The 22,904-nt window shown below is 35.5% G+C and overlaps 1 long non-coding RNA gene across 1 annotated transcript in view, besides 1 other annotated feature; it reads left to right on the top strand.

Annotated features, from left to right (window-relative positions):
* Window positions 1-708: 708 nt before the first annotated feature.
* The window catches only part of lncRNA:CR46482 (long non-coding RNA:CR46482), a 60,080-nt gene continuing 37,884 nt past the window's right edge, over window positions 709-22,904 (top strand). The window contains exon 1 of the long non-coding RNA NR_167870.1: window positions 709-5,990. This is a non-coding gene — a long non-coding RNA (long non-coding RNA:CR46482). The remainder of the gene's footprint in view (window positions 5,991-22,904) is intronic.
* Window positions 12,613-13,700: a mobile genetic element.

Here is a 22,904-nt window from a genome sequence, read left to right as displayed (position 1 = left end):
ATAATAAACCAATTACTTTCATATCCAAAACATTAAATAAAACCGAACAAATTTATGCCACAAATAAAAAGGAATTGTTGGCAATAGTTTGGGCTCTTAAAAATCTCAGGAATTACTTATATGGTGTTGTTGGTATAGAAATACAAACCGACCACCAATCTTTATCATTCACAATCTCAGATAAAAACCCGAACGTGGAAATGAAAAGATGGTACTCTTTCATAGAAATATATAAACCGGAACATCTAATGTCGTAGCCGACGCATTATCTCGAATAAAAATAAATAATATCACTAACAGCGATATAGAACAATCAAGCTCAGATCAAAATACTCAGCATTCTGCCGAAAGTAGTTTTGAAAATGTAATACAAGAGACCCGAAAACCGTTAAATCAGTTTCAACAACAACTGTTATTAACAAAGGGGAGGTATACAATACATGAGTCATTGAACGTTTTTGATAAGACACGACATATAATTGAATATGACACGCCAGAAAACTTAATAGAAATACTAAGGGAGTATCTAAAACCAAACATAACGGTAGGAATTCATTGCACTTTAGAAGATCTTTACCATATTCAATTACCATTAACAAATAATTTTACCAACAAATTTCTTTATACTAAAATATTTCTACAAGACGTGGAAAATAATGAAGATAAAGCTATTCTGATAGAAGAGACACATAGTCGAGCTTATAGAGGTTTAGATGAAAATTACAAACAAATCAATAGATTATATTATTGGCCAAATTTATTTATTAAATTAAAAGAATACATAAAAAATTGTACAATTTGCAACGAAAATAAATACAACAGGCATCATACTAAAATTCCTATTGGGGAAGCCCCTATTCCAACTAAAGAAGGAGAGAATTTACACATCGACATTTATTACGCGCAAAGTCTTATTTTCTTAACTTGTATTGATGCGTATTCAAAATTCCTGGTTGTAAAAGAAATACAAAATGAACTAAACATCGAGAATAAAGTAATGGAACTACTCCAACAATTTCCCCACGCCAAAGTAATTATGACTGATAATGAACCAAGCTTTACCTCTGTCCAATTTAAATCCTTTGCACAAAGATGTGGTTTAACTCTACATTTCGCAGACCCCAGACACAGTACCTCGAACGGACAAGTAGAAAGGGCACATTCAACATTAACAGAATTAGCTCGTTGTATAAAGGAAGAATTTAATCTTACTGACTATTCTGAAATAATTATTAGAGCCGCAAAAGAATTCAATCAGAGCATCCATTCAACAACAAACCAAAAACCTTTTGATATTCTTTATAATAAAATTAATCACGAAAATATTTCAAGAATTCTAAAGAACACACAAGAAAAAATGTTAGTAACACATAATGAAGGTCGCAAAGAAAAAGAATACCATGTAGGTCAAGTTGTTTATGAAAAGAAACACGGAGAAATAAATAAGCTAAAAACTAGATACAAAAAACAAATTGTTAAGGAAAACTTACCTAACAATGTTATAATCAAAAATAGAAACAGAACTATTCACAAAGACAACATTAAGTTTTAACAAATACCATATTTTTTTTTTATTTTATTAAATTACAGAACGTGCATTTCTTATTACTTCTAATACCATTCGTAATGATAAGCACTTCAGAAATAATTGATTACTCCAATCACGAATTCTTCCTGTTCAAGGACAAAAAGGATGTCCTTACCTATGAATCATATGCCAACTTATTCCACGTAACTAACTTAAGTTTTTATAAAGAAATAATCAATCTAGAATCAGGATATGTTAGAAAAGATACAAATAATCGGACAAAATAGGAAATTACTTACGAAATACAGATACTGAAATTAATTCTGTCACAATTGATACCAACTAGATCAAAAAGGGGAATGAATAAATGAGTTAGGCACTGTTTGGAAATGGTTAGCTGGAACTCCGGATCACGATGATTTCATTAAAATACAGAATAAAATAAATGATTTAATTGAAAACAATAACCAACAATTTATTATTAATTCCAAATTGTTTAAAGAGATAAAATCACTTTCCGATCACTTTAAAAACATTTTTATTGATCAAGAATTGCCGTTACAAAAACATCGTTTACGTTTATTAACATTTGACTTACAAAACCTTATTGATACTATCACGCTAGCCAAAATTGATTTATTCAACACACAAATTTTAAATAATGAAGACATTAAAGAAATATTAGATCACGAACAACAACCTATAATTATTGCAGACCTAATGGACATCTCCATATTCAAAATTGTATTGCATAAAGAACTCTTAATTATTTATATAAAATACCCCGTTATAACAAACAGATGCGAAATTTACTATGCCAGATCCATTTCACATAATGATGGAAAATTACTAATAAGTAATAAGGTCAAAAAATGCGAAAATACCTTTTATGAAATATCTAATTTTAAGAACGAACTTTTTAACAACTATTGTATTATAAGTAAAGATAAGACTTGTTTTACCCGTTTACTAAATGGAGAAAAATCAATTTGCACTAAAATTCTAGAAAAAAAATAAGAATATAGATATCATTTAAGAAGGTGCCATTCTTATAAATGGAAATAATATTGTGAACGATTCTCATTTAAACGGGTCAGATTTAATAACATTTAACAGCACAACTACAATAAATAATATTTCATACACCAACTCAGAAAACAAAATACTTGAGTACATTACTACCAACCATTTTAAAAACCTGGAAATATCAGAATATATAAAATCCAACAATTGAGAACTTTCTCTTGACAACATTAAAATTTTAAACCCATTTATTGAAATTTACAATTGGAAAATTTCAATTTCATTTATATTACTAATTTTAATCATTTTGTACTTCATTACTATGTTAATATTAAAATTCAGAAATTATATATTTGTAACCAAACAAAAACGGCCAGAACTAGAAAAACCAAATAATGAAGTAGAATTTTTAACAGAATTAAATGAGCGTTTAAACGAAATTAATAATGAAGCGGGACGCGTCATTTTAGAAGGGGGAGAGTTATCCAACCCATAAACATATCACCCTTCCACAGTTTATAAACCAATTTCAATTCTCAATCTCGAGTTATCCAACCCATAAACATGGCACCCTTCCACAGTTTATAAACAAATTTCAATTCTCAATCTCGTCGGCATTTCCTTTGTCTTTGTTTTTGTCATTGCCTTTGCCAACGCTTAGCTACCCGCTAAAGTAAATAACACATACTTAACGTAAACACAGCTTCCGCTTGGAAACCAAACAACGGCCAACTTATTACGCTTCAATCAAAAACTGCATCGATCAGCATAATTGAATTTCACAATGCAGTGGAATAATTTCAGCATAAAGCTTTTATCAAAAGTTCAGAAAGTGTCAAAGAAAAGCTTCTGGCCGAGGTTGATTGGATTAGGATTCAGAATTTGAAGATCAGTCTGATTCGGGAGGATTAAAAGAACGGTTTATAAATGTATAAATAGATAACAATAAGTGTCTTGTAATAAAGTGATAAGTTGAAAAGTTTAACACCAAGAAAAATATTAAAAAATAAAAAATTATTTTTTTAAATAATTTATACCGCAAAAAGTTAATTTGCACGTTCCTGTGGAAGATACTCCACCATTTCAGTATGAGACCGAAATTTTTTCAATTTTAGAATCTGTGCAGACTCTTCTGAAATAATTGTGCTTTGAGAGCCACTATCAATTAATGCTCTTAATTGTTCAAAGCCTCCATACCTCTACTTTACTTGAATCAAGGCCGTGGCCAACAAGGCTGGACCTGTTGTTCTGCATGTATTCACTTTTTCTGGATTATGACCTACGAAGTGAAAAAAATATGGTGAGGTTTACGACAAGTCGAACAAAGCTGCTCGCTTATACATTTTTTACCAAAGGGATGCCTCAGACATCTTAGGCAAATCCCATTTTTTCTTACCCAGTTAGACCGTTCTGCTGGATTCATTATTTTAAATTTATGGCATTGAATTAAATAATGCCCTGGTAGTTTGCAATATGCACAATTGTCACTATAACTTTTATTCTTGTTATTATTAATCATTTTCTTTACAGGTTTTACTTCCTGTGAAAATGATGATATAGAATTGAGCCTTTGCTCTAAAAAGTCCATGACATCAGAAAGTGCCTGTATTTCTTTTGTCTTTTTAACATGGCTTTCATATAAATTGAGTGATTCTTTATTGAATTTCCGAAGAATTATGTGAGCGAAAATTGCATCCACATCTTCTGGTAATTGTGCCTTTAATTTTATGATATAAATTGACTCGTTAATCGTGTCAAAAAATGCCTTTATTTGCTTATTGGATTCCAAATTTAAATTTGGCATATCCATAAGCCTATTCATATGATCTGAGAATATGTTTCTTTTATTCTCATACCGCTTGGTCAAAAACTTCCAAGTGGCTTCATAATTTTCTCCACAGCCGAGCAGTAAATGAGTAACCACATTTCTGGCTTCTCCTTTTAATGCTGACTTTAGATAATTAAATTTGATATAAGGACTGAGATCCTCTCTCACATGTATGAGCTCTGTAAAGAGTTCATTAAAAAGATCCCATTCTTTGGAATCACCAAAGAAAGTGGGTATCTGTATTTTAGGCAGGATTGGTAACTCCTCCGCCTTAACAACCGTCGACATTTCAGCTTTATTTATTGTGCCACTGAGTCGACTATTAATGGCTGTTAGAATATTTTGTTAGTCAAATTCAAGTTCGCTAATTTCTTCTTAAAATAGCGAACTCTCAAAATGACTATTCACCTGTTCAATCAGGTTATCTATTTTATGCCATAAAAATTCAATTTTATTTTTCCTTATTTTAAGGAAATCTGGACTACTGTCTATTAGTTTAGACGTATCTTCTAGATATACTCGAAATTGGCCAACATTAAATCGGAGTGCCTGCTCTACTTTTGAAGCGTTGTCCCTTCTGTTTTGTGCTATACCCTCTTTTTCAGGGTGATCACCCAATTCAAGGTTTAATGTAGGGGGGGGGGGGTTGATTTAAGGACAGTGTTTGATTTAGGGACAGTGTTTTCTACCGACTCGTCCTTAATTTTTTCATTTTTATTTTTAATTTTTTTCTAACACCATCATTATTAAATCATACTGCTTCGTGTTAAAATATTCATGATCGACAACGCCGATCTTCAACAAATTGCTATGGTTAGCAATGAAACATTTTTGAAGCTCATTTAAATTTAGAATTTCTACATCTGTTAATGTTGGTTTTACTTCCAACTTTCTAATTTCCAAAATAATTTCGGACTGCTTCTTAAGGAATTGAATAGTCTTTTCTGACATCATTTTGAAATTTTTTTTTATATAGATGGGCTTGATTTGATTGTAAGTTCTTAATATATATAGTACGTGTGTATGTATTGTATATGTATTTATATATATATGTGTGTTTTAAGAAACAGAAAATTCTTGTTTTGACTTAGCTGATGTCGTCGTGGTTGCTGCTGCTGTTGCTACTGCTGTTGCTGCTTCTGCTGCTGCTGTTGTTGCTGCTGGTAGAGGCTCCTTTGAATTTGACTTCCTTCTCTTCTTTAAGGCTCCGTTGACGTCGATGTTTAAAGATGATTTTTTTTTTTTTTTTTTAATTCCACAATTGCTGATGTATGGTACACAAAGCAACCTTTAGCTATAGACTATAAGGTGCTTGTTTATTTAAAACATAAAAGATTCTTTTGTATCTTTTTGCTTTTTATATTTATACTCTGTTCCTTACCATATAGGGGGAAACAAGAGTTAATTATTTTTGCTACCTTTAGCTGCAAGTTTAACTCAGCAATGCTTAAAGGAGCTGGTCTTTCTCTGAGTCCCTTACCATATAGGGGGAAACTGCAGAGTCGATTTAAGGCTCGATTGACCAAATGTAAAATCCCAAATGAGAAGACTTTACTCGTTGAGTTTTTGTAAGAAACTGGTTTTATTTGGAAATATCTTCGGTTTAAATAGGTGACATGAGAATCGCATCTACGCAGAGGCCTAAGTAAATAGTCCCCGCCTTATCGAGGTCCCACGCTCCGGCACATCTGCCTATCTTGAGCGGTGAGGACCTTATCTGTGGTCTCCCACTAAGGGACTATTTTAGGAGACGGGGAACGATTTCAAGTGACTGACTCATGTAGTGTGCACTTAGATTACATGTTTTTGAGCACTGCACCCATGTCGCCTTAGATAACAAAATCCTAAATATAAATTATCGCTCTCGATAATTACATAAGATACATAAGATATTTACATAAGATATGAACGGAGCCCAAAATTGTAAGTCTTTAAATATATTCGTGTTCATGTGTGAACAGTCGTGTCAACCCAATACGCACGACTTACATTCTAAGTGGATACCCTTTGGACAGAATAAACAAAAATATTCTGACCATATTTCGACTATTGTCAATAAGGCCAGCGGTGTGCTTGGTTTTATAAAAAGGTGGTCTAAGGAATTTGATGATCCTTACTTGACTAAAACCTTACTTATTTCGTTAGTCCGACCGATTCTCGAGTACGGATCACCTGTTTGGAGTCCAGAATACGTAGTCCACTCGGACCGCATTGAATCGGTCCAAAAAACTTCTTACTTTTTGCCTTGCCGCGCCTAAATTGGTATGGAAACCTTATATTACCTCCTTATTCCAGTAGACTACTTTTAATTAATTTACCTTCCCTAGCTAATCGTAGAATCATGCTTGGAACAGTCTTTATTTGTAAGCTTATTCGTGGGGATGTTGAGAGTCCCGACTTGATTAGTCGGCTTAACTTCTTGTTTCCAAGTAGATTCACGAGAATCTTAAATCATTTTAGATCTAACTATGAGTTGAATGACCCTAACAGAGTACTATGTTCTAACTATAATAGACTTTATCCTATTATCTTGACTATCTGCCGCTCCTAAAGCAATCAATTTTAACTTTTTTATTACATAATTAGATCCTACTAACACTTATATTTAATATAGTTATTTTACATTATAATCATTTCCTCGTTTCGGTTCTTTTTTTTATATCGCGTCTATCTTCTCGCGAATCGAGCCGTAAACAAACCATAAAATAATGTTCTGAGTGTATTCCAAGCTGGATTAACCGTCCTCTAAGATGCATTTGGCACCATCGTGTATGTAACTAGTTCCTAAGCTATAAAGAGAGAATGCTATAGCCGAGTTTCACGACTTTGAGATGCCCGTTACCCAGCTAATGGAAATGCGAACGCGAATTTTCATCATTTTACTAGGATATCGATAGATTAGGGAGTAAAATGGGAATACATTTTTAAAGGTGTGTGCAAATTTTAATTGTAACTGTTTAATTATATAAAACAATCATTTTTATTTTGTTATAATTTAATATTTTTTGGTGTTAGACTTATACTTCACTTTAATTTGAAACTGTTTACGATCTTGTCCCTAATCAGACTTATTCTTAATCCCAATCCACTCAACTTCGGACCGAAGCTTTTCTTTAGAAATTCTTGAACTTTCAACTATGTTTAGGACAAAAACTTTATACTCAAATTATTTCACTGCATTGTGAAATGGAAGTTTGCTGACTGGTGTTTACTTTAAGTTTGGTTATTTATCGGGTGGCTAAGTGCTGGCGACAAAAGGAAAGGACAAGGACAAAGGAAATTCTGCTGAGATTGGAATTTGAAATTTGTTTATCAATTGGGGTAGAGTGCTATGTTTACGAGTTGGATAACTCTCCGCTCTCTTAATTCTGTTAAAAATTCTTTCTCAGTATATGTTTTTTCTAGTTCTGGCCGTTTTTGCTTTGTTACAAATATAAAATATCTGAATTTTATTATTAATGTAGTAATCAAATATAAAATTAATAATAAAAATGAAATTTATATTTTCCAATTGTCAATTTCAATAAATGTAAATTTCTAATTTTAATAAATTTAAAATATTAATATTGCCTAGAGTAAGTTCTGAGTTGTTGGATTTTATATAAAGTGGTTAGTGGTTATGTAAATTAACAGACAAGGCTTTTGGGTATTGAGATTTATTATGCGACTATGCGCGTTCTGATGAGTTTTTAAACTAAAGACAGAAAACTTAAGCTTAATATGAAGTAGCCCGTCTTTTGAAGCAGCGCTCACGGCAGAATGCTGACATTGCGCTTCACACGCTCCGGGCAGTGGAATGTTGGAATGCAGGAGTCATATTTCTCGACTTAGTTGCAGTCGCGCTGACGTTAGCGATTTTGGCCCTGCGCGTGTTAACTCCTCCCCGCGTTAGGTTAAAGTCGTCCTCGGCTTTTCGGGAAGGTATCGTCATCTCGATGCTGGAGTCGGGGTGTCGTCTTTTGACTCGACAGTAACGGATGCTTTGGATGATCCCATAAACAATTAGGACCACGGCGATGGTGACGCCGCTGCTTAAAATGGGTCTCGAAATGATGTCAGATTTAAGACTACCAATATGTTGGAGGTTCTGCAGCGACAGCTCGTGTAAGAACGGCAAGCTTAGTTGATCTCGATGGCTAGTCACATTGATCTGAGAGGCCACTGCCGCAGCGGGTTTCTTCTTTAGGACGCCCTGGTGGTTTTCGTAGTGGGTGCCGTTTAGAGATATATGATCGTCATATGTGGCTAAGTAGGTTCGCGAGATCATCTTACTGCTGCCTAGGCTATCTTCGACCCTGAAGGTTGCGTCGTTGATAATCAAGACACCTTCTTCAACAAGTGTCACCGGATCCAGATTTTTTTACAAACTGTTTCTGGTTTAGGTTATTTGATTAAGAAAAATAATAAATCGTTGTTCTGAAAGGCTTTAACGCTAGATACTCTTAAAATATCTGCTAGCTCGTATTTGTGAGAAGTTCATTGGCCAGCTCATGAATGTCAACACTATCCAAAATAAGGGGGCTTATTAAATTTATTTTAGCTAGAGTTACCGACAGTATCAAGTCTTCTAGGTTTGTAATAATTATTCTATTTTTAGCAAGTATACTTTCAAATAGGAGTTCTGAGTCCGCGTTGTCTGTTTTACTTATTGCATTCATTGACCTTGTAATTTCGTTTAGTCGAGATTGAAGTTTCGTATTTATTTCGATCTGTCTATTTGCTGAATCTATTAATAGCCCTTGTTTAAATTTAATCTGTTCCCTGTCGTCGAAGTCTGGGGTTCCGGCTATTACCTTGAGTGCTGTACCTAGTAGATTTATACTGCGAGCATGTCTATAGTGTACCCTAATCGTAGCTATTAGTGATTCTATGTGCCCCAAGTCAGTAGTTATTAAATTTCGCATATGGTCTTTTCCAAAGTAGTTCAGTTGCCGTCTGGTATCTTCAACATAAGTTTCATATGAAGTTATGTTAGAAGTGTGTCCGAGATATCCGTATCTGTCCCATATCGTTAAGTCACCGTCTATTATAGGTATGTAGTCTGCGTGTGAATAGTCATTAAGTTTCATAGTCGTCATTGTCAAGGTGATTGCGGAAGCTAGCACACACAAATATCCTAACCTGTAATAAAAATATTAAAATTAAAAGTACTATAAGCGATGAAATTTTTTATTTATTTATATTTGTTTTTAATTTTTTTTTTTCTTCGGTTTACTTAAGGTTGTCCTTATGGACCACCCTCCCTTTTATTAGAACCGTCGTACCTAAGTCAGCATTAATGGCTTCTTCCGTGCACAGTGGTGACAGTTTATTACCCAATCGTTTGTTCGATTTTAGCCATACTTTTTCGCCTACTTTATACTTTTTATGGATTCTATCTCGGTTCATGTACCCAAGTTGTTTTTCTTGCGCAAGTACAATTTTATCCCTAGTTTCTGTTTTTTTTTAATAAATCCGAAGGGGCGGAGTAAACTAATTCTGTCGGTTTTCTGTTTGTTACTGAGTGAATTGACCTATTTTACTCAATGGTCGCCAAAAGGATTATGTCCCTGGTTTCGTTAAGGTGTTTATCTATTTTTAGACAACGGGCTATTTCTGTAAGGGTACTGTGGAATCTTTCCACTTGACCATTAGAGGTGCTGTGGAGTGGTGGGGCATTACAAATCTGAATATCAAAATTGTTTAGTATATTTTTTATTGTTTCGGAATTTAAAGATTTTTCGTTGTCGCAATAAATGATCCTTATTTTGGGAAACAGGTTTACCAGCTGTAAAATCGGTGCCTTTACGTCCACAATTGCGCGTGAAGTAATATATTGGACGACCGCAAACTTTGAGAGTTTATAGACGCATGTTAAAAAAAATGTTTTGTCGGTACTAAAAATGTCAACATGCATATGATGGGATTGGGGTCTCACCCATCGCTTGCTTGACCGGATGTCGATTATATTTACCCATTGAACAAACCTTACAGTTTACGACAATCTCTGTTGCCAGCGAATTCATCTTTGGGAAAAACTAGTCCCGGAGAATTTGCTTCACATTTTCCTGCGCTGCTCGGTGCGCTCGGTTATGCTCTGCAATAATTATTTCTCTCTGTTCGGTTTTATCGACAATGTCTATCACGATATTTTTGGAGTGTCGGAATGTGGTTGACGGAAACGCTTTTACTAGACTGTGTTGTATGAATGCCAAAATGGGTAGGTCGCAATGTATTGCATTAACTACTTTGGCATTTACGACGTCTTGTACTGTTTGCAAAAGTGTGTTACGGTCAACAAATCTTATAACGTGCTTGGTTTTTTCCCTGAAGATTCTTAGATAGATTCTTCAATTACGATCTGGTTCCTAAAGCAATTTACAGGCTTTTCGGTCGTTTCGATAGTATAGGTAAGAGATTCTTCGCTATGTATTGTGGCAATATCAGAGTTTGGGCAATCTTCGAGTACATTTACATTCTGGCGAGATAGGGCGTCTGCCACGAAATTCTCTTTGCCAGGCTTGTAAAAAATATTTGCGTTGTGCTCGTCAATAAAAGCTTTCCAGCGTTTTATCTTCGCATTTGGGTTCCTATCCGACACGGCAAAAGTCAACGGTTGATGGTCCGTGAAGATATTTAAATTCTTTACGCCATATAAATAATTTCGAAGATTTTTTAGGGCCCAAACAATGGCCAAGAGTTCCCTCTCATTTGTTGCAAAGTTTACTTCGTTGTCTCGTAATGTTCGAGAAATCAAGGTAATTGGACGTCCGTCCTGAGACAACACAGCTCTAAGACCGTGCCCTGAGGCATCCGTAGTTAAATCGAATGGTTTTTTAAAGTTTGGGTATGCTAAAATAACGTCCTCAGAGGCTAATACGTCTTTTAGTCTATTAAAAGCCTTTAGTTGATCTTGTGTTAATTCAAGGTTTACTTTCCTTGAATTGTTGGCACTTATTTTACCATTTTCGCCTTTTAAGACGTCCGTTAGGGGTCGTGCGATGTTGGCAAAGCCTTTTATAAAGCACCTATAATAGCTTGCTAGCCCCAAAAATGATCTGAGACTAAACAAGGTTTTTGGCGGTTTGAAGTCTTTTATGGCCTGAACCTTACTTGGCGAAGTTTGAATCCCGCCGCGGGATACCGTGAATTCCAGATATTCCACGCTCTTTTTGAAGAACTTGGATTTTTCTTGAGACACCCTCATGCCAGCCGTCTGAAGACTGTTTAACACCCAATCGATGTGTTTAACGTGGTCTTCTTTGTTGTTAGAGAAGATAATTACGTCGTCGACGTAGACATAGCAGGTTTTCCCTACCTGCTCTCTTAAGACATCATCAATGGCTCTTTGAAATATGCTTGGCGCATTTTTCAAACCAAAAGGGAGTCTACAGAATTCATATTTTCCGTTGTTTACGGAGAAAGCGGTTTTTTCCCGGTCCCTTTCCGCTAATTCGATTTGATGAAATCCCGATTTGAGGTCAAGAGTAGTAAAGTACTGAGCCTCGCCCATATTTGATAATATGGTTGAAATACTTGGGATGGGATACTTATCATCAGTCGTTTTTTGGTTAAGTTTACGAAAATCGATGACTATACGCTTTAGCTTGTGGCCCGATTGGTCTGCCCCCTTTTTATCGACAACCCAGATCGGGTTGTTGTAAGGTGATTTGGACGGTCTTATTATGCCATTCGCTAGAAGTTGTTTAACCTCTGCGTTGACAAACTCGGATACGCCCATTGGGTAAGGGTACAGTTTAGAATATACTGGCTCCCCGTCAGTTCGTATTGTGGCAACTGTATTGATATTGTAGGGCAGGGACTCATTAACATCTGCAAATGACCCTGTTCTTTTATTAATCATTTTGTTAAAGTCATCTTTAATGACTTCAGGAACATCGCCATCGTCTATTTTAATGAAGTTTACGTTCTGGCATTTTGTAAACTTGATTGGCTCTGAACCGCGATCATAAGTTTTACAATTTTTTTCGAAATCAACATTGGCGTTAATCTTTTTTAGTAAGTCTAGGCCAATAATGCCATGAAAATCACTTAGATTTTCTAAAATAAAAAAATATGTTTTAGTTTTAAAAGGTTGAATTTGGCACTTCCGTTCAATTCTTGTATGACCATGTAGTGATTTTACCTGTAATGTCTTGTCGACTGGCACAAAGTGTGGCAGCCCTAGAAGTGGCTTAATGTAATTTTTCGAAGTCCCTGTATCGATAAGAAGTTTTATGGTCTGCCCTGCTACCAAAGACACTAGAATAACAAGATGCGTAACGGCCATACATTGGTTTGGCACTATGCAGCCACTTTTTTGGTGACGGTCAAAATTGATCTCTTCCGCTCGCTTACGCTGAAAGCGTAAGAAATCTAAAAATAGAATTTGCTTGCTTGTGTGAGTAAAAGCAAGAGACGAGAACGCGTATATGTGTGCGTGTTGTGCTAGAAGACGATTTTCGGGCCGAAATCAATTCTGATCGAAGAAACGAATTTACATTGTACATATTAGTGTAGTTTTTGCCAATTTCGTAGCAATATGATAAAATAAAATAATTTTTAAAAATTCGCTATTATAATTTTAAAGCTTTTTAAATTTGTTTGTTAAAATCGCCGCTCGAATTAGCTACCGTTTACACATTTATATTTATGTTTAATTCTAATTTGTCTCTCATCTGACGAAATATTTTTTTTGAAACACTTTTAATTTTAATGTTACATCATATTAAGTCAAATGACTTAATAAATATACTAAATAATTAAATGTGATAACTGTTTATTGCAAAAGTCATATCAAAGACACTAGAATTATTCTAGGGTCTTTGCTTTGTTCATATCTTGAGGCACGAAGTGCGGACACAAGCACTCAACAATCATTGCCTCATTAATTTTTCACACGCCGCAAGGATGAATACTCTAATGACAAATATTCTTATATAAAGTCATTTTTAAAATTTATTATTATTAATTTGTGATAATATGTACATAGATTTGGCTATTTCTAATCTATTTTCAAATAATAATAACGTTAAGGCAATGCAAAACAAGAATTTTTCGCATGGTGCCAATTGATCAAAAATAATATAGATTTAAAGTCTAAGAACTTCTAAGGTGAAGGGCAAAGGTCAAATTTACAATGCATGAGCATACGTGTGCACAAATACAGTTGTCTGCTATCACTTTGTGCGTTGAAAAGAGCTGTTCGCTGTAGCGCTCTCCGCTCTCTCGCTCTCTAACAAAAATTCGAGAGAGCCTGGAGCCACCTCTAGAGCCACGGCGAAAAAATCGTGTGCCAAAAAATCGTATGGCGTTACGCATCTTCTTATTCTAGGGTCTTTGCTGCTACTCTACGTGTGATGTACGGAAGCAGGGAGTGACCCCTAAAAAATTACAGCTTTCGACCTCAGACAAATCGTCTTCAGCCGCGTTTGCCTCGGATTCTGCCTGTTCCTCGTATTCGGTTTTTTGTTCTTGGGGCATGTGGTTCAATGATTGGCGACTTTTCGCTGAATGACCACCTTTAAAATTTGTTGCTTAAGTGGGCTGTCTAAAGCGTGATGACGTGTCTACTTCCATGGGTTCGGAAGTTGATTCTTGTGGCTTCTGGTAATATCTCTGTCTAGCGCTACCTGAAGTGTTCGGTTTTTGACCGTTACCTTTCTGGTAATAAGGATTTTTCCTAAAGATAGTGGGAGCGTCGCTCTCTTGCTGGGGGTTTTGACGCGAACCTTGGGACCTCTGATTCCCAGATTTTTGCGCTTTTTCCTCAATGTGCCGAGCAAAGTTTGCGGCAAAAATGCTTCTCTCGTTACTTGATTCTGCCTCTTGTGCTAATGCCAGGGCAGTCTGTAAGTCTCGAGGTTGGGCTGGAAAAACTGCCCATTTTAGAGATTTCTTCAGGCCTTAAATAAATAAGTGAAGTGCATCGTTTCTATATTTGTCATTTAACACAGCTGCCGAAGCTGCGTCGTGGGTCATAAGAGTTTTGTTAGTTAAAAGCGTCAGCTTTCTTTCTATCTCATCGTAATATTTCAAAAGGGGCTGGTCACCCTGCCTTAAAGTACTTAAATCTTGTTGAATTACGTGAACCGGAGTTTTGTCTGAATATATGAAATCCAGTCTAGCAATTATCGCGTGAAAATTTAAAACTGTATTAAATGATGCTAAGATCGCATCTGCAGATCCCCTAACCTTGTTGCGTATTATGGCAACAGCCTGATAATGCCTAGAACTTCCGTCATAAGCTTCGAAGACTTTATATGCGGCGTTGGCCGCTTGGCGCCAAGAGATATAATGTTCTTGTTTGTCAAACTCAGGAATAGATTTAAATATGTCTAGGGGCTCTTCACATCTAACTTCTGGTATGATTTCTATAGGCTTATAAGCCTCTGGAGCAGAAGCCTTTAAAGCGTTTAGTTGTTCTGTTAAAGTTGCTATTTTTCGGTCAAATATTTGTGCTTGCTCTGCCAGACAATTTCGTATGTGAAGGTCAATCTGTACTGATTCTTGTTGCGTCATTGTGCGGTTTTTGTATTCTTGGGAAAGAGGGGATATAGTCTTCTAAACTACTGTTGCTAAATCTTTTCTGCATGGGACAATGAACAAATCACTTACATGTATTTCATGTTGACTTGTTGATTTTTTCTTTACTCTCTCAACACTTCGTGTTGGGGTTCTATTTTTTTTAACTTGTATGTTGTTTTAACCGTTTTAACAGTTTTTTTTTTTTTAATTTGTATGTTGTTTTAACCGTTTGTTTAGCTTTTTTATTTTTATTCTTGTTTTTACTTTGTTTGCTGGTTTGTTGTGTTCTTGGTCGGAAAAAATACTTCACTTTGCACTTTTTCGTTTATTTGTCACATCTTTGGCTGGTGAACAAATATTCTGAGTTCTATTATTACCTTTGCACTTATAATTTGTTTGTCACAGTTCGCTTCGCACTTTTTCGTTTATTTGTCACAGCTTTGGCTGGTGAACAAATATTGTGAGTTCTATAAGAGTGCCGTGGGCGCCAATTAACAGACAAGGCTTTTGGGTATTGCGATTTATTATGCGACTATGCGCGTTCTGATGAGTTTTTAAACTAAAGACAGAAAACTTAAGCTTAATATGAAGTAGCCCGTCTTCTGAAGCAGCGCTCACGGCAGAATGCTGACATTGCGCTTCACACGCTCCGGGCAGTAGAATGTTGGAATGCAGGAGTCATATTCCGCGACTTAGTTGCAGTCGCGCTGACGTTACTGCGGCCGCGTCCGGTCTTATCGTGGAGTTAGCGATTTTGGCCCTGCGCGTGTTAACTTGTACTCAAGTATTTTGTTTTCTAAATTGGTGTATGAAATATTATTTATTCTAGTTGTGCCGTTGAATGTTATTAAATATGACCCGTCTAAATGAGAATTGTTTACATTATTATTTCCATTTATTAGAATGGCACCTTCTTGAATGATATCTATATTGTTATTTTTTCTCGTATCTTAGTGCAAATTGTTTTCTCTCCATTTAGTAAGCTGATAAAACAAGTTTTATCTTTACTTAAAATATCATTGTAATTAAAAAGTTCGTTCTTAAAATTAGATATTTCATAAAAACTATTTTCGCGACCTGATTACTTATTAGTAATTTTATATCATTTTGTAAAATGGATCTGGAATAATAAATTTCGCATCTGTTTGTTATTTCAGGTTATTTTATATAAATAATTAGAGTTCTTTACGTAATACAATTTTGAATACGGAGATATCCGTTAAATCTGCAATAACTTCACGCTTTTGAGGGTGATTTAATATTTCTTTAATGGCTTCAATATTTCATTTTTGTGTTAAATACATCAATTTTTGCCGGTGTGATGGTATCAATTATTTTTAGCAAGTCGAATTTTAACAATCGTAAACGATGTTTTCGTAATGGTATTTCTTGATCAATAGAAATGTTTTTTAAATGATTAGAAAGTGATTTTACCTCGTTAAACAATTTGGAATTGATAATAAATTGTTGGTTATTGCTTTCAATTAAATCATTTATTTTATTTTGTATTGTAATGAAATCATCGTGATCCGTAGTTCCATCTAAACATTTCCAAACAGTGCCTAACTCATGTATTCCCCTTTTTGCTCTAGTTGATATCAGCTGTGACAAAATTAGTGATTCATGATAATGATAATGATTCATAAGTAAGAACATACTTTTTGTCTTAGAACAGGAAAAAATCGTGATTGTAGAAATCAATTATTTTCTGAAGTGGCTATCATTGCGAATGGTGTTAGAAGTAATGAGAAATTCATTTTCTGTAATTTTAAAAGAAATATAATATATCTAAAACTTAATATTGTCTTTGTGAATAATTCTGTTTCTTCTATTGTTTATTATTTTGTTATGTAAGTTTTCCTTACTTTTTTCTTTCTCCATGTTTCTTTTCATAAACAACTTGCCCTACATTATATTATTTTTCCTTAAGACTTCCATTATGTGTTTCTAACATTTTTTTTTGAGTGTTCTTTAGAATTTTTGAAATGTTTTCGTGTTCAGTTTTATTATAGAGAATATCAAAAGGTTTTTGGTTTGTTGTAGAATAAATGCTCTGATTGAAATCTCTTGCGGCTCTAATAAATGTTACTGAATAGTCAATAAGATTAAATTCTTCCTTTGTGCCCTTTCAACTTGTCCGTTCAGGGAACTGTGTCTGGGGTCTGCGAATGTAGAATTGAGCAGAGGTGGAGCTTGGTTCATTATCAGTCATAATTGGCGTGGAGAAATTGTTGAAGTAATTCCATTACTTAATTCTCGATATTTTGTTTATTTTGAATTTCTTTTGCTACTAGGAATTTTGAATACGCGTCAATGCAAATTAAGAAGGTGTAAATCGAGGTGTAAATGTTCTCTTCCTTTAGTTGAAATATTAGCTTCCCAATAGGAGTTTTAATTGGATGCCAGTTATATTTATTATCGTTGCAAATTGTAAAATTTTTTATGTATTCCTTTAATTTGATAAATAAATTTGGCAAATAATATAATCTATTGATTTGTTTGTAATTTTCGTCCAGTCCTTTATGAGCTCGACTCTTATAACAGCTTTATCTTAATTAATCTCTACGTCTTGCCGAAATATTTTAGTAAAATGAAATTAGTTAGTAAAATTATTTTTTAAGGTAATTCAATATAAATTGAATATAATATAAAGATCTTCTAAAGTGCAATGAATTGATAGTAGATATTCTCTTAATATTCCTACTACATTTTCTGGCATATCATATTCGAAATTTTTTCAGGATCTGTTTTAATTACATTGTGAGAAACAATATAACCAAGAAATGCTGCTTCTAATTTAAAAATAAAAATATGTTATATTAGAACATATACAATGCAAATAAAATTACAATTACGCTTAGCAAGCCTTTGGCTGAGACTTATTTACTTCTTTATGTGTTGAGCTAAAAGAGGCTCTCCTATGTATTTCTATGAATTGAGCGCTCCCTTGATAAGCCAAGGATTTTACTAAGTAAGCGATTTTGACCCTCTGGTGGAAGTCGCGAATGCGGCTGCGGATGTTTATTTCTGTTGGATTGGGTGCCCTCGTGAGTGGATCGCTCATGGGTACAGATCAGCCGAGAATTTGAGCTGCGTAAGCGGTTTTGACTTTTTGGTGGGAATAACGGATTCGGCAGCGGATGTTAATGTTTACATGAGGGCAGGCAATAACAAATTTATTGTCACCAGAATTGGGGTTCTTATGTTATATCTGAATTTATGACTTATATCCTAAGGCATTCTATGATTTTGTTTATGGCTGTTGCTATGTGGTAACGTATGTGTAAGTATATGTAGTCAAGTGTTATACTATGGCACATATGCTACTATATATATAGTTATATATATAAGGAAGATACGAATACAACTTCCAAATAACTCCCTGCATTCTTGAGATTAATTGGTATCAAGAAAAAGCTTCGACTCTTCAGATCATTCAGTCAAGTTTATTCAAATGAAATTAATTACAAAGTTTTGTTTTTTCTAAGCTCCGCTCCGGTGCTGAAATTTGACCAGCGGCCAGAGTTTTGCCGGCCGCTTGTAAGCTCAGCGGGCCAACAACGGCTGCCCAACACAGGATTTACAAGCTGTGACTGATTTATTTCCCTCGTTTCAGCGCGATGGGGTGGGAATGACTACATTAATATCGATATCGCCAGCCAAACCCAAGCGGTTACGTACGGAGGTCGATCGAATGTTAAGTCTAAGGGTAATCGAAGAAGCTCCAAGTTCCGCAAGGTCCTCATCGGCTATCGGAATTTTTGAGACCCCATACAAAGCGTCAGTTACGTCGCTTCTTCGGAATGACTGGCTGGTACGAGAGAATTATTCCAAACTTAGCAGTGACTGAGGCTTTCTCTGACCTGGAAAGGAACAGTCTTTGAATAAACTGAAGCTGCCCAAAAATATTTTGAGGCGATTAAATCCAAACTGTGTTTGGCCTTTCTTCGCGTCCCAAATACCACGGACCATCCATCACCCAATGCGATACGTCTTCGTATGTTATTCGTTCGAGGAGGGAAATGAGCTGCCGATATGTCAAAAAAACTTAGCCTAGCCCAGCGAAACTACACCGTGACTGAGTTGGAATGTTTGGCAGTGGTACAGGCGATATAGAATTTTCGGATGTACCCATCGATGTACACCCGTTTAATACATTTACAGACTACACCAGTCTTAAGAGATTAATGAACCAAAAGGATCTTAGTGGGCGTCTACTGCGATGGGCCATCAAGTTTCAGGGTTACAATATTTGTATAGATCATAGGAAAGGATCACAAAATATCGTGGCAGATGCGTCCCCACAAGTACACGAAGTAGAAACCGATATCTCACCAATCGAGATCGAAAACGTCCCTGAAATCGAATTAGACTCTCCCCCGTATTTAGAAGTTGGAAGTTATTTGTTCAGAATAACAATCCGTTTTGGAATCTGCGCACTGTCAACCAGTATCTGCCCATCACGAGATTGCTTTTTGATTGATTTTGTTTGCATAGGAGTACCGGAAAAATTAGAAAGCGACAAAGCCACTCAATTTAAAAGCCATTAGTTCGTTTCATTCCTAATCACTTATGAACCATGTGTTTACTTGAGTTTATTCGCAGCAAAGTGACCCCTCCAAGCGAGTCAATTGATCCGAAATCGCGGTACGTACATCCGACCAACAGGATTGGGACCAATATATAAGCAGCATAAACTGTGGCTTGCATACACCAATCGATTGGCCGGTCCCCGGTATGGTAGTGTATGGAGAAGAAATGGTCACTAATGAAAAGGAATATACGGTTCTTAGAAACCTCTGCATATTTAACATTTCCTAACCTGAGATCACCCGAAATGCAACTCTGCTGCTGTTAGGAGCTTACCGCCATTATTTCCGACAACAGTTCAGACTCTTGCTATACTGCTCTGGAAAAAGAACCATGTAAAAGTCTGGATCATCGATTCTGACAGAATATGGTGATACTTATATTCAACTGAAATTGGTATGTGGATTCTGTACAGTTTTGGTTATCTCTGGACACAGGAAGAAAAACAAAAAATTGGCCAGATTAAGTTCCTATGTTGTATCTAGCCATCACGCCGCACGCTGCCATTATCCACGGGCTGAACACCCCTAGTGGCCGCTTACCCCTAAAAATTTGACGAACCTGGCCTAGCCGCTCGGTCCCTCACAATAGCAAAGAGTCACAGTCCGGCGCATTACTTTACCTAGCTTCCGGTCAGCTCAAATGGGACACCGAAATAGTTCAAAATGACTACCACACCTGCCCCGATGTCAATTTAATTTACGTAGATGGCTCGGGCTTTGGTTAAAGGCGCTTATTCAAGGTGCTCGAAAACAGGAAAAAAACGATTGACCGTATCGAAGAGTTCGTCAACGGCGAGATTCAGGTAGTGCTTAGAAACGGCACTTTCCAAAATTTGAAGCCCCCCTACAATAACCCAGTATGTGTTACGACACATACTACGGTTAAAAAGCACACTTACGAATAGGGAAAAAGGAAAATGCGTTTGCTATCAGACTTTCAAAAGATACGGACGGAATCCGACAGGTACACCATGCCAAATATCTCAATGATTTTGGTCGATCTGGTCAAGACCAAACACTTTACGACGCTCAATCTGAAGTCCGGCTACCATAATATCTCGATCGACGATTGCGAACGCGACACAAGTATGAGTTCCGTTGACTTCCATTTCAGTTACGTCTATGTTAATGATGTAATCAGCTTTTCAATTGATGAGGATGCCCATATTGGCAAGACCAAATACTTTACGACCCTCGATCTGAAATCCGGCTAACATAAAATTATATTGAGTGTTTCTAAAGTTTTCCCAAGTCAAATAAACAAAAATTGTTCAAAAGTGTGGGCATGGCTTGGGGGGCTTGTAGGCGTTAAAGTGAATGCAGCAAAACGTTTTTTGGCAGATCGATAGAAACTTTTAAGTCTAATATGTATATGAAAGAATTTCAAATTTTGCAAAAATGTGGGCGTGGCAATTTTGGGCAGTTTGTGGGCGTTAGAGTGGAAATTAACAAGAGCGGTAGTGTGACTTTGTCACTAGAATCTGTATGCTTATTCTCAGCTTTCTTCTAGCTTTGATTATAGTTTATGAGATCTCGACGTTCATATGAACGGACAGACAGACGGACAGGGTCAGATCGACTCGGCTATTGATCCCGATCAGAAATATATATTCTTTATAAGGTCGGGAACGCTTCCTTCTACCTTTTTCATACATTTCAACGAACCTAGTGTACCACTTTATTCTACGAATAACGGGTATAACAATAAAGTAGAAAATAAAAAAAATAAAATGTAATATTTGTACAGTTTATTAATAAAACGATACTTACTTCCATAATAAAAAGACAAATTTAAAAGCACTCAGAAAATATTTTGGAGACACAAGAAAATACTGACGAACCTAACGATTCAAAATTGAAAATGCAGGTAAGAGAAACGCAACAACAAAAATGCTTGCGCTAGTTTTTCTGCTTGTTTTCGCTTTACCATTTGCTTATCGTAAGTACTGAGTCAGAACAAGAAAGAATGCTATAGTCGAGTTCCCCGACTTTCCCAACTCGCTACTTAGCTGGTGTGAATGCGAAAGCAAAATTTCATAATTTTTCTGGGATATCGATATGGGGTATAAAATGAGAAAAAATTAAAAATCGATAGAAATTTACACGACTTATAAAACTATGAAAAATATCCAAAAATGGTTCAAAAATGTGGGCGCGGTAAAGTTTTTTGGCAGGTCGATAAAAATTTACACAGCTAATAAAATTATGAAAAAAATATCAAAAAAAAATTTCAAAAATGTAGGTGTGGCAGTTTTGGGCGGTTTGTGCGGTTGTTAGAGTGGGCGTGGCAAAATGTGTCGACAAACTTTCGCTTCGTTTATATCTCCAGAAACTGTATGCTGAATCGCAAACTTTCTAGCTTTTATAGTTCCTGAGATCTCGACGTTCTACGGACAGTCGGACATGGCCATATCGACTCGGCTATTGATCCTCATCAAGAATGTACAAATGTACTTTATATGGTCGGAAACGCGTACTTCTGCCTGTTACATACTTTCAACGAACGTACTTTAAGATACTTTATTTTCGAGTATAATTTTCAGGAAATGAATTCATTTTACAATCAACAATATAGAAGCAATCATTAAAGGTAACTTGTTGTAATACATTGGAAGTGGAATTATTCCGGAATTCTGGATGCATTCCCATAAATGCTTCTGTAAGCATTCTCTTTTTATATTTTATTCAACTAGAAGTATATAAATTGATCAGTAGCCGTGTTGGTTTATTTTGCTTATTTATACTATGATAGACGAAAGACAAAAATCTGTATTGGGAATAATTAATACAATTAATTAATATAAATTAATTAATTAATTAATTAAATTAATAATATAAAAGAAGAGAGAATTCAATAGTCGAGTTCTCCGAGTATCAGATACCCGTTACTTATGTACTGGGACTGCGAACGCGAAATGTCATAATTTTTCTGGAATTTCGATATATTATTGTTATATATGTATATTGCTTAAAAGTGAGAGCGTGTCAGTTTTGGGACGTTAGTGGGCGTTAGAGTGGGCTCTATGTCTGTGGAACCTGTATACTTTATCTCAACTCTTTAGCTTCTATAGTTGAGAGATCCCGTTGTTGATACAGTGGACAGACAGACAGACGGACATGGCCAGATCGACTCGGCTATTGATCCTGATTAAGAATATACAGGCTACTAAATTTTGTTTGTAAAATTTGAGGTGGGGTCAGAAATAAATTTTTAATAACATAACTAAGTGGGAGAATGATATTATGGTGATGTGGAATAAACATCAAAAGACTACTGAGTAAACTATTTTTATATTTTTTGATATAAAAAAGATATTTACTTTTCATTTCGGCCAGACAAAAGTGCCGGTTTTACAAATCGAAAAATTGTTATCATTTCAAAAACCTCAGCACCGATTTTTCGATTGCAAATCGAAATCGTAAGATA

This window comes from Drosophila melanogaster, chromosome 3L (genome assembly GCF_000001215.4).
Source record: "Drosophila melanogaster chromosome 3L".
Classification (NCBI taxonomy): Eukaryota; Metazoa; Arthropoda; class Insecta; order Diptera; family Drosophilidae; genus Drosophila; species Drosophila melanogaster.
Note: the sequence above shows the minus strand (reverse complement) of the source record. Positions and strands in the feature narration are given on the sequence as shown.